The sequence below is a fragment of the Oryzias latipes genome, chromosome 10 (genome assembly GCF_002234675.1).
Source record: "Oryzias latipes chromosome 10, ASM223467v1".
Classification (NCBI taxonomy): Eukaryota; Metazoa; Chordata; class Actinopteri; order Beloniformes; family Adrianichthyidae; genus Oryzias; species Oryzias latipes.
In genome coordinates this window covers 22141033-22152453 of record NC_019868.2, presented here as the reverse complement: position 1 = coordinate 22152453, position 11421 = coordinate 22141033, and the positions used below count along the sequence as shown (strand labels likewise).

At 37.5% G+C, this 11421-nt stretch overlaps 1 long non-coding RNA gene across 1 annotated transcript; it reads left to right on the top strand.

Annotated features, from left to right (window-relative positions):
• Window positions 1-649: 649 nt before the first annotated feature.
• On the top strand, window positions 650-1981 carry LOC110015707. Its single transcript, XR_002290952.1, has 2 exons — window positions 650-1662; window positions 1771-1981. It is a non-coding gene; the product is annotated as an uncharacterized LOC110015707 (long non-coding RNA).
• The last annotated feature ends 9440 nt before the right edge of the window (window positions 1982-11421 follow it).

Here is an 11421-nt window from a genome sequence, read left to right as displayed (position 1 = left end):
AGTGGTAAAAAGAAATAACTTATGCAAGACAGCTGGAGGAAAGACTACAAAGCGATTCCGCCAATCCAATTTTTTACCCGTCATTGCTCAGACTTTTTTTCAGTTTTCAGCAAATTAAAAAAAAAAAAACTGCTGCCACCACAGCAAGGGATGAACTCTAGATAAAGAAAGAGGCTTCATTTATTCTCACCGCCTAAAAATCACCGTGCATGAACCCAGTCTAATACAGAAAATATCAGATTATGAAATATTTATATTATGACCTTTCTCAGTAATAATTTCATGATTTTTTTTTTTTTACCTTAAAGTGCTGAAAGAATACAAAGGCGCCCTGCAGGAGCGGAAAAGATGATCTATAGAGACGATGACATTTGCATTCAGCTTGTAAATACCAACAACACTCTAACTGATTATTCATAGGTCTGGCCCTGGCTGTTCCAAAACTGTCTCTGAAGAAGTGACGCCGGAGAAGGCATCTCTTTCCGCGTCTCCACGCTGAAGGAGTTGGGAGAGTCAAGTTTAAATTGGAGCGTTATCTGATACAGAGAACTCAGCACCGTTTAAGCAGAATACATGCAAGCACATAGCATGGAATGTTCCAGGGTAAAGTTAATAGCTTTACATTTAGAATAACAAGCCCTCTAAACTGCTTTGACTCTAATAAGACTATATCTATTTTATGCAAATTAGCAATATGCTAATTTGAGACATGACCTCGCTGTTTGCCAGAGAAAATCAGTTTCTTCTTTGATCTGCATATTAATGACCAAAGAAGAGATGGAAGTTGAGACATGAAAGGGTTTAATAAAATCAGTAGGTAAAATGCAGCCTCATAATTAATCCCTCAAAGAGGAAGACTTCCATAGACAATTGTCGCACCTCAGGTTCATAATTGGGCTCTTTATTGATATTCCACAGCTTCTCTTTCACATCACCGGAAACAATGATTAATCTTACACATGAAGGTGGGAGAAATTGCACAACTTTATTCAGTACCTCTGGCACACAGGGAGGAATCTTGAATTATTTCACAGTCAACCCTGCGGCAATGTTATTCACAAACAAACAAAGTTACTGACCAAACTCATTTTTCAGCAAGAAATACAAATGTGGGTGCATTTTGGGGGCTTTTTGTGCGATTTTCTGTCATTGAGTTTGCTCTACCTAACCTCTCCTGACACCTGGAGTTAGGGACCCCCCTCCAAATGTGTAATATTCAATCTTCCTGACAGCTCTGCTAATGACCAGAAGGAACCAAAACAGAGCTAATAGGTGAGCCTCAAAATTGCTTTCAAATTATGCCTGATAATGATTCCCGTCCAAGTAATAAACTCTTTGGTGTGTGTGTGTGAGACGGGGTTTGTGTGTGTGACTGTGTGCATGAGTGAGTGGCAGTGTGTTTATGTCAGAAGAATGTAGAATGGCAGGGCTAATTATCAGCACTATTAAAGGTAAGTACATCCAGCTGCATCCCGGACAAGCCCTAATGAAGGACAGCAGACAAGTTGGGCTCTTTCATCTGTCTTGTGTTGTCGGGCAGCGCCCACACCTCTGGAGACTCTCACCCACTTTTCCATCAACTCTGACTTTGAAGGAGAAGTCACACATCTCGCCGTGGAAGTACTGGAATTCATTTATTTCAGACGGCCATTGAGAACAATGGTAAACTCACTCAAACTCGTCTTTTTCACTTCTTAATGTTACATTTTTTTTATATGGGAAACAAATTAATATGATTCTTAATGTAATTTGTTCTGTTTGTTCCCCCAGAAAGACCAAAGAACTTTATTACATTGCTGCCACTCACATTCCAAACTGTGCTGTTCCCCAAACTATTTCAATCCTCTGTTTTCCAGATGTTCACAAATCAAATTTCACCAGGAATGTTGAAAGGGATGTAAGCAAAGTTGTTCTGTAGGTTTAAGCCCCACTCCAATGAGAGGGAGACCACATCTGATGTAAATAAAGGAAAAAAAATGTTTACAGAGCTTCATTTTTTTGCTCTTTAACAAAATTAGGAAGAATGTGGACATTGGCACACAAATCAAAAACTAAAAATACTTGTCAAGTTGAGCAAAATTTTGAGAACATTTACATAAAAAAGTGAAATAAATAAACATTCAAACTGTGAGCAGTTATTGTGTGCAAAATATTTGTTTATAACAATTCTTATGGTTAACTAAAATTTAGATTAAACTATTTTTTACATTTTGATTTCTTTTTGCAGCTTTTCTAGAACTATCCCACTATTTTTCTTTTCTTTTCTTTTTCCTTTTTTAGAAATAAAGTTAAATTTATCATGCTTGAACAGGTATAAATTAAGAAAAAACAATGTTTGTCATTTTGAAATTGTTACTGAGGATGTTCATTGAAGAGTCAACAGAAATTTGTGCTCAAAATTACTTTTCTGAGTATTTCTTTATTCAAATCTTCGTGAATCAGGAGCAGACCAAAAGAAACGATATCTAAATAAGATTGCATTTGTTACGTAGTAAATACCCTGGATGGGCACAAGCTTTCTGCTCCGCCCCATTCCGATGCATCCACGTGTAGACGACTTTGTACGTCTTTGTTCTCCCCGTGCAAGCTTGCATCTGGATCAAAAGTGTACGGCTGGATAGCTCAAACATTGCTATCGGGAGAGCATGTAAACAGATAACTTAGTAATAGGTGACAGAAAGGGGGGCTGGGGTTGCTCCATGGCAACACATCGGCCCACAACTCAAAGCAATCCATATGTAAATAGCTCAAGAGATGATTAAGAAATATTTTTGTCTATCAGGATGTGTTTTGACATTGTCTTGCATAAATAACGAAGTTCTTTCCTGAATAAAAAGTTTTATAAGAAGCAGAATTACATGCTTGGGATCTTGTAAATACTGTGTTACTGGTGTCAAGTTATTCCAAGCCCATAAATTGTGGTTGCTCGAGGACAGACCAGGGCTTTCATTTAAAATTGCTTACAGAATGTTTTCAGAAACACATTGGTACTAGTTGTACACTTTTACTTTACATAATTGATAAATAAAGCTCATAGCTGGTGTTTAGTTTTGTGTAATATTTTGATTTGCCATTGGTAAAAAAGCATCTTGCTCTGTCTGGAAGGGCAACATGAACTATTTCAGTCCATAAAAATGATAGACGCAAGCACTTTTGTATAACTGTCCGCCAAAGTTAAGGGGAGCACTTTGTCGTTTTTGCAAAACAGCCAACAACTTCATGGATCCCTATGACGAACAAAAAGCCAATTCAAAAACTGACATTTCTGGACGGTTCCTGCTCTTTTATATGTGGCACCACGGAGCTCAGAGCTTCTCTTTGTGGAGCACTGCGAGTGGTTTTCATCTAGGTCATTTTTCCATAACCTATTACGAAAGGCTTCTTTTATATATCGGCTCATTTCCGAACAAGTTTTTTCTTTTAGACTGAAAGAAATCCTTATAGTGCCTATGATAAAACAGCGCTTTCCCCCTTTTAATTGCTGTAAAATAAGGAAGTCACGGTTTAACACAAAGTGATCTGCTGTACAGAAACTGCAGATCCTTGTCATATATCTTCCCGTGAAACATGGTTAAAAGCCAAAGTTTGAGAAACTGTCTCATTTGTATAAAAGTCCTGAACCACAGTTTTGTGTATTTCAACACTTCACCACAGAACTCTCCATGCCAACGTGCAATCTATCAGTCTCTAGTTCTCTTCTAATGCATGTAACATGGCAGCTTGTACATTTCTAATCAGTGCTCCGGAAATACATCACTGTCAAAATGCAGCACTCCGCCAGCTTGTTTCTTCTCTCAAATTACAACCTTTGGAAGTGCTTTTAATTTTCTGTGAATCATGAATGATATATAAAATATTTTAAAACGAGCAATAGAGCAACTGCAGACTGAGTTTCATAATCAAGCTAAGTGAGCAGTGGTCTTTACTTAACTAAATGAGAACAGAGCTGTGCATAACCCATAGTTTGACCTCCCCCCGCTGCACATTCATTTTCCAAGCATATGTTGGCTATTTTGGCAGCTCTGGACTGTGAAACCGAGACAGGCAGTTGAAGTGCACATGAGCATGATCTAAAGGGCTGCAAATACATGGACTGGACCAGCGGTTAGAGGGTGAGGAGAAAAGTTTGCAAACTGAATGACATATTTGTGTAAACCAATGCAGATATTTCTGAGCCGCAGCGCCTGAATGGGGCAACCCGGGCCCTTTGGGCCGTGAACTTCATTTCCAAACATGCATGGGCATACTGACACACATAATTACGGCAGCAAACCCCACAAGTACAAACGGCCTAAAGGAACAGCTGTTCTACTATGTCTGATATTAAATGACAAGGTGACATGGCGTCCCCATGGCCACCTGAGAGGAATCTATTCTCCTCAGTATGATAGAAAATTACTCAAGCAGAGCTGCAGTTATTTTCTCCTCTCTTCTTTCCTTTTTGCTTTCAAGTCAGCACCATTTACCTTATGTGTTTTGCCTGTAAATATGTGGATGCAGGACAGTCCACTGGGCTAATTTCCACTGTGAAACACTGCAGTGGGCTCACAAGTGTTCTCCAGGATATTGATGAGCCGCATATTGGAAAGCGGACTGAAACAGCCCAGCGTGCTGTAAATATTCTATTGTCACTTTAATACCTCTATCAATGGCTTTGTCCGGGGTAATTTAGTCTGCTGGTGTTCCTGTCCCCTGTAGCTTCCACCAGTAAAGAGTTTCAAATGCATCTACACACATGCCTTGCACACACTGAAATAGAGAAAATGAGGGGTCAGGAAGAAAAAAGGACACACACTCGCTTTGCCTCGGGTCTTTTCTTGCTGTCATAGATGATCAGGCCTGGGTATGGCTTTAGCTCATCTCTGACCAACCCTTAGTCCTGGAGCCAAACTGTTAAAAGACATTAAGTCAGCACAGAAACGCACCGCTGCCTCCTCATTCTGCAATCCACAGGACACCACAAGTGTGCGCGGATGCCTGCATCTGTCTCTGCAAGATGGAAACGGGGAGGCTGGGGGGTGAAATCTGCACACATGTGTATTCTAATGAGCCTTTACATGTAGTGGTGCGCATGCAGCCCTCTCCTTGGTGAGGTCAGATAAAGCGGGGGCAAAATATTTGGAGCAGCCTTTCGGTCTCTCTTGGCGCACCACATGCCTGTCGCAGCTCAGTGAGCAGACTGTGAAAAGCTTATGTAAATGACGAACCGCTCAGATGTGAAATCAGCTCTGTATTAAATTGTTTTGTTCCACTTGTCAGAGCTGATTAGTCCAAAAGCTCTCCAAAAGCTGCGCAGGTATTGTGTTGATTGTACTCATATAAGAGCCCGGGCAGAAAGTAGTCCATAGATCAACTCGGGATGGAGCATATGTGTAGGTACCAGGGTGCAATTGCTCTGTGAAGTGTGATCGCAAGTCAGTTATCCCATGACAGATTAGTCTAGTGCATTTTGAAGGCCTCTCATAGATGCACGCTGATTGAGAACTGCCCCCGTACACATCCAGACACACTCCATCTCCCTTGTGAAATGAGGCCAAATCACCGGTCTCATTAGTTTAACCTCAATCCAATGACTGAACATTACAACTAAAACACTTTTAGGAAAACATTTGGCTTGTGTGCACAATGTGAAAAAATAGAACAAAAGGGTTTGCGAATGTCATTTCCAACTTCAAAATTGTTAAAAACAGCTTAAAGATTTGAAACTAAATCAAATCAAATCAAATCAACCTTCATTTATATAGCACTTTTTCGACAACATATGTCACTCAAAGTGCTGTGCATAAAATGCAGTAAAATTTAAAAACAAGATGACAAGACAAACCGTGCGACAACCCCCCCCCCCCCCCCCCCCCCGCAAACACACACACACATACACCCACACACACACACACACACACACACCCACACACACACACACATCAATAAATAAATAAATAAATGAATAAATAAATAAAAAAGTGATAAAATGATAGAATGTAGAGACCTGGCTTTGTCCTGAGGTGGGAAAACGATAGTTTGGGGACATGTCCACACCAGCGACCCCCCAACCCAAGTTCACGGAGAACACTACCACAGAACCCCCCAGATCCGATCAAAAGAGTCAGACCCAGGATCTCCGCTCACTGAGAAGGGTCAGTCACCGATGTGGAGGATCCCTCAGAGGAAATCACTGGAGTGTACTAAAATGTAAAAGGAATGAAATTAAAATATATATAAAACATGGACAAAAAACAAATAATTACATAAACCTTAATAGGCATATGAAATAGTAAGAGCGACTTAAAAATTTATAGAATAAATAAATAAATGTATTTACATACACATATAAAACTAGTTAAAAGAAAAATAAATAAATAATTAAAATATTTAAAAATAATAATAATAATAAATAAATAAAAATAATACTAATAAAAAAAATTAAAAAAAAACAAATAAAAAAAAAAAATGTAAATCCTAAAATTCAACTAAAAGCTAAATTAAAAAGGTAGGTCTTAAGCCTTCCTTTAAAAACATGAACAGTCTCTGTGGCCCTGAGGCTCTCTGGGAGGCTGTTCCACAGGCGAGGTCCGTAAAAACTGAATGAGGCCTCGCCGTACGTTTTTGTTCTAACTTTTGGAGTAACCAAAAGGCCTGTGTCAGAGGACCTCAGGGTCCGCGAGGGCTCATACTTTAAAATCATGTCAGATAAATATGAAGGCCTGAGACCATAAAAACATTTGTAAACCAATAAAAGAACTTTAAAACTAACTTTGCATTTTATCACATTGGTAAAGTAGCATAAGTTTATTATTTTATTTTACAGTTTTTCTTCTATTTTATAGTTTCAAAGCATGTTAAAGTGGATGAAAGAAGTTTAACCCTCAAAACAGGAATGTCTTTAGAATTTTTTTGTATTTCTGATGTAAATACCATTTTTAGAAAACAAGTTAAAATAAAATTTTCATCATTATTAATTTCCAATAAAAAAATAAATATCATCTTGTCAAAATCTGCTGTAAAACGAACCATTAATTTATTGTTTCAATTGAAGAAATCAATCTTTGAAAGCCATTCCAATAAAGACTATTTTTAACATTTTCTTGTAGCATTTTTCTCATGATGGAAGACATATATAAACGTATTTGACATTAAAACTGCATTTCTAAGTATTTCTTTATTCAAATCAAAATGGATCAGGAGCAGATTAAAAACTGCCATTTGAAAAAGCTCAGGTTTGTGATGCAGCAACTGAAATAGGCTGGCCAAAGACTCCCTGCTCCACTTCAATCTGATTCATCCACTTGAAGACAAATAGATCCGTTAACGTCTTCATTGTCCTTGATAACATTGATATTGCTCAACAACTTTGTAGCACCAATAATGTTAGCTTGGGGTTGTGAGGGGCTGGAAACTAGTGGGAGAAAGTGTAAACAATAGAATGATGGAATATCAGCAGAAGCTTACTTTCCTCGCCAAAAGTCCTGCCCCACAACTCAAAGGTGAAATTCTGATGAACCCCTGCTGCTCTGCAGTGTTACGGCTGTGGCCGCATTTAGCGTTGTTTCTTTCTGATTATTCTGTGTTTTGTGTATTTTATTTCGATCAGAGTGGGACTTTGTTGTGTTTGTGGATCTCATTTGTTTGTCTGATTACTTTCAGGTGTGGTGCTGGAAAGGGTGTGGCTTCCATTTGACCCAAACTTATGGCAGCAGCCTTAACCCTTGTGCTGTCCTAGGCACTTTAACATTGGGAGTTGGGTCATCTAGACCCACTAGACAGTGCGCTGAACCTTTTTCTTCAATGATTTGTGAACCTCACTGGTGTCCATGGATTACATGAAATCTTTCCACCTTTATCCACCTTTGTCATGGTAGGGAGAACACGTCAATGCAAGGTTGGGGTCATCTAAGATAGCACAATGGTCATAAGCACCATGTGGACCTCCAGCCTATGAGAAGGGAGCTTGGCTGCAACCGGTCTCCACTGCAGCTTGGCGCTCTTCTCCACCTGTTTTGTAGTTTGTTGCACTTTGTAGTTCTTTGTGTTTTTTTTGTTCAGGCCCACTCTGAGTAGTCTTTTGTTTGTACTTAAGCTTAAAACGAGAATATATTTTCTTTTGCATATGTTTTCTCCTGTTTATGTTAGTCTAGGGACATTAGTGTTTTGTCATTGATTTCCCTTTTCTTTTTTTTACAGGTAAGATTTCAGATTTCAGTCAGATGGGCTTCTGTTGGTTTTTTTGGCCTAGGTTCACCCTGAAGTATTTTGCTTCAGCTTTTAAGTTATTTTTGTTTGGTGTTTATTCATTTGTAAATACATTTGTTATTTTTGGTGTAATTAATTTAAGCCAGGGCAAAAACTTTATTCTAATGTTATGCTCCTCTAGGTCCCCCTAGACAATAAAAGGGGCATAACATGCAGAAACTATGTCCTAGAAAATGACAGTTTTTTTACATTTTGCCTGAAAATGCCAAAATCAAAACCAAAAGACCACTGAGAACACATTTACAACATATCAAAATATGGTTGGAGTGGGACATGAAATAATTTTGCTCAAAATATGGAAGTCTAAAGTATGGACTCAGAAAGCTTTCACCCCCGTTTGGGGGAGTTTATTTATCCTTTGGCTTTTTTGGGGAAAAAAAGACGATTGTGCATTAAAATTGATGTGATTAGAATGTTATTTTGTACTTCTACATAAAAAAAAAAGAGACGTTTTTTGGAACCAAAAATTAATGTCTACTCTAAAAATATTAGGGCTGCCAGACTGTGTATTGGCAAGAGTCTGGCAATACGATACACTGGTAATGATAATTTATCCCACTACATCTCAAAACAGATATTTCAGTATCACAATTTTTGAAAAGAGTATGACATTTAAAAACTTTAATACACCTTTCAAATAAACAACATTGTATAAAACACATTTCATATAATTAACAGCATATTAAGCGTTACGACTTTACCCAAGCAAATTCTTTTTTTACCCAAGCAAATTCCAAATGTACTTCTTTTAATAAATTATGGAAAAGAAATGACACTCAATGTTGTATGGATTCCACAACCAAATATTTCCCAGTGTAAAAAAAAAACCTTAAATATACTTTATCATGGTCTGTTTAAGTTAAAACTGAGTTGTATAGTGTCTTAAAGTTGTGTAACAACAGCTGCAAGACAAATGAGTAAGCGTCTTCCACAAGATGGGTGTCGCGAGATTTTTTTGGTCCAGAGCTGCTAGCTGCAGTCCGGGTGGTTTAACCCTTGTGCTATCCTCGGCACTTTAACATTGGGAGTTGGGTCATCTAGACCCACTACACAGTGCTCTGAACCTTTTTTCTTCAATGATTTGTGATCTTCACTGGTGTCCATGGATTACATGAAATCTTTCCACCTTTATCCACCTTTGTCGTGTAGGGAGAACACGTCAAAGTAAGAGTGGGGTCATCTAAGATAGTACAAGGGTTAAGCGAAACTCAAAAGTAAGAAACCAGAATAAATATTTGCTTACAAATAATTTAAAAAAAAATTTTTTTTGGCAGCATATGAAAATACCAGTATGGCGAAATAAAACATTACAACATTTTCTTTTGTACACCCTTAAAAAAATATCACATTTACCTATGTGATGAACTTTTTTTTTTTTTCTTCAACTCTCACATTTCTATATACTCACTTTACTCACTTTTTATGCAACGGAATAAACTCAATAAATAAATAAAAATAATTTATTGAAATTATTTTCAAAAATTATTTAATTATTAATGATTAATTCAATACTCGTAACGTCAATTGTGATACTTTTCTAATCATAACCTTTCAAGTTTAAAGGCTATTTTGCATAAAGCAGCAGAGCGTAAATGATTGCCGGATGCCTTGAATGGGTTTTTATCTTTACACACTAGGAATGGTTGTTTTGGCATTTCCTCTGTCAGCAGTCTGTCTTTTGTGTTTACAAGATTTCCGACCATCAAGTTGTGAAAAAAACGTTTTAAATAAAAAAGGATTGACAACAGAAACTTAACCCATAAGAACCCAAAACCCATTTACCTTTAAAATAAAATAAAAATAAGAGTAAACCACGGAATCTATTTCTGATATTTTTCTGATGCCACCATGGGTTCTTATAGGTTAAAAAATACTCATTTTAGGCAGAAAAAAATCAGTTTTTTTTTTCTTTAAATAGACTCATTGCTGCAAAGCTTTCCCCCTTCAATTAAGCATTTTTCTCCATATTTTTATGAATTGGATCATCTTATTGAAATACAAAACACAAGCTGCAGTTATTTACCGCTTACCAAGCATTTCTCTCTATTTCCAAAAAAGCAGTTTTGGTAGAAAAATACTCTTAGGTTAATACATTTTCATCAAACCTCTAAATGAAGGAATTATTGTCCCTTTAAAAACAATTACATTCCTGTTTTCTCCTGTAATACTCACATAATGTTTCAGAGTTGATTAATATACTTACAGAGTTCAGAAAATTGGAATACTTTCACAAAAAAATCGTAAATAAATTATATGTTTAAAACATGTTTTTGGTTTATATTCAAAATGAACACTTATATCAAGTAATTGCCTCTTTTTACATCAGATTCACATAAAAATAATCTTTCTGTGATATTACTTGAACGCAGCCAAAGGGATTTAAAAGGAATAATGAAAAATATTTCCAGGTTCAAAGGTCATTTAGTGTCAGACATAAGAGCATTTGCAGACTAACCCGTTTACTTTGAACAGTCCTCGCACAACATCTTTGCAACATGGAGCAGTTTTGACAGCAAAGGCATTCGTAAGTGAAACATTAAAGCACTCCACCGCCACTGAAGTCGACACTTGCATGAGAGCTGCCCTGCAAACACTTACGCAGCAGAAGTTGGTGCGTTTGTGCTTTCCAAACTGTGGCAACAAAATGTCCAGCCACACTTCTCAAAGCTTTCACAGGCTGCCTTCGGGAGGACAGCCAACCCTCAAGCTGCAGCTAGTTAAAGCTACAAATGTATGCACTTGCACACCATTGTGTTTGTTGACTGGGATGGCTTTGTGGAATACAAAATCTCTAACCAAAGTTCGGTTTTTGCCTTCGTCTTCTCTCCTCATCCTTTTTTCCATTTGTTAGAAGCTTTTTCCCTCTGTACGCTCAAGCCCAAATAGATTGACTGTCATTAAATTTAAGTGCCTCATCCAGATAGTAAAAATCAGCTAAATATTGGCGTGTAAAAACAAACCAATGCCAGCAGGTCCTCTTTAAGACTGTAATCTTAAACATAAATGGTCAGATTTGATTAGAACTGGCTTGAAATCTCTTTTTATTCACATCACATAACAAACGAGACAATTATACAAGGGAAACCAGAAGAGGGAAAACATAAACAAAAATGTCTGCCAGTCTGTCAGGCACAAATAAAAGCCTTATTACTTTGAACTCCATGCTCACAGTTA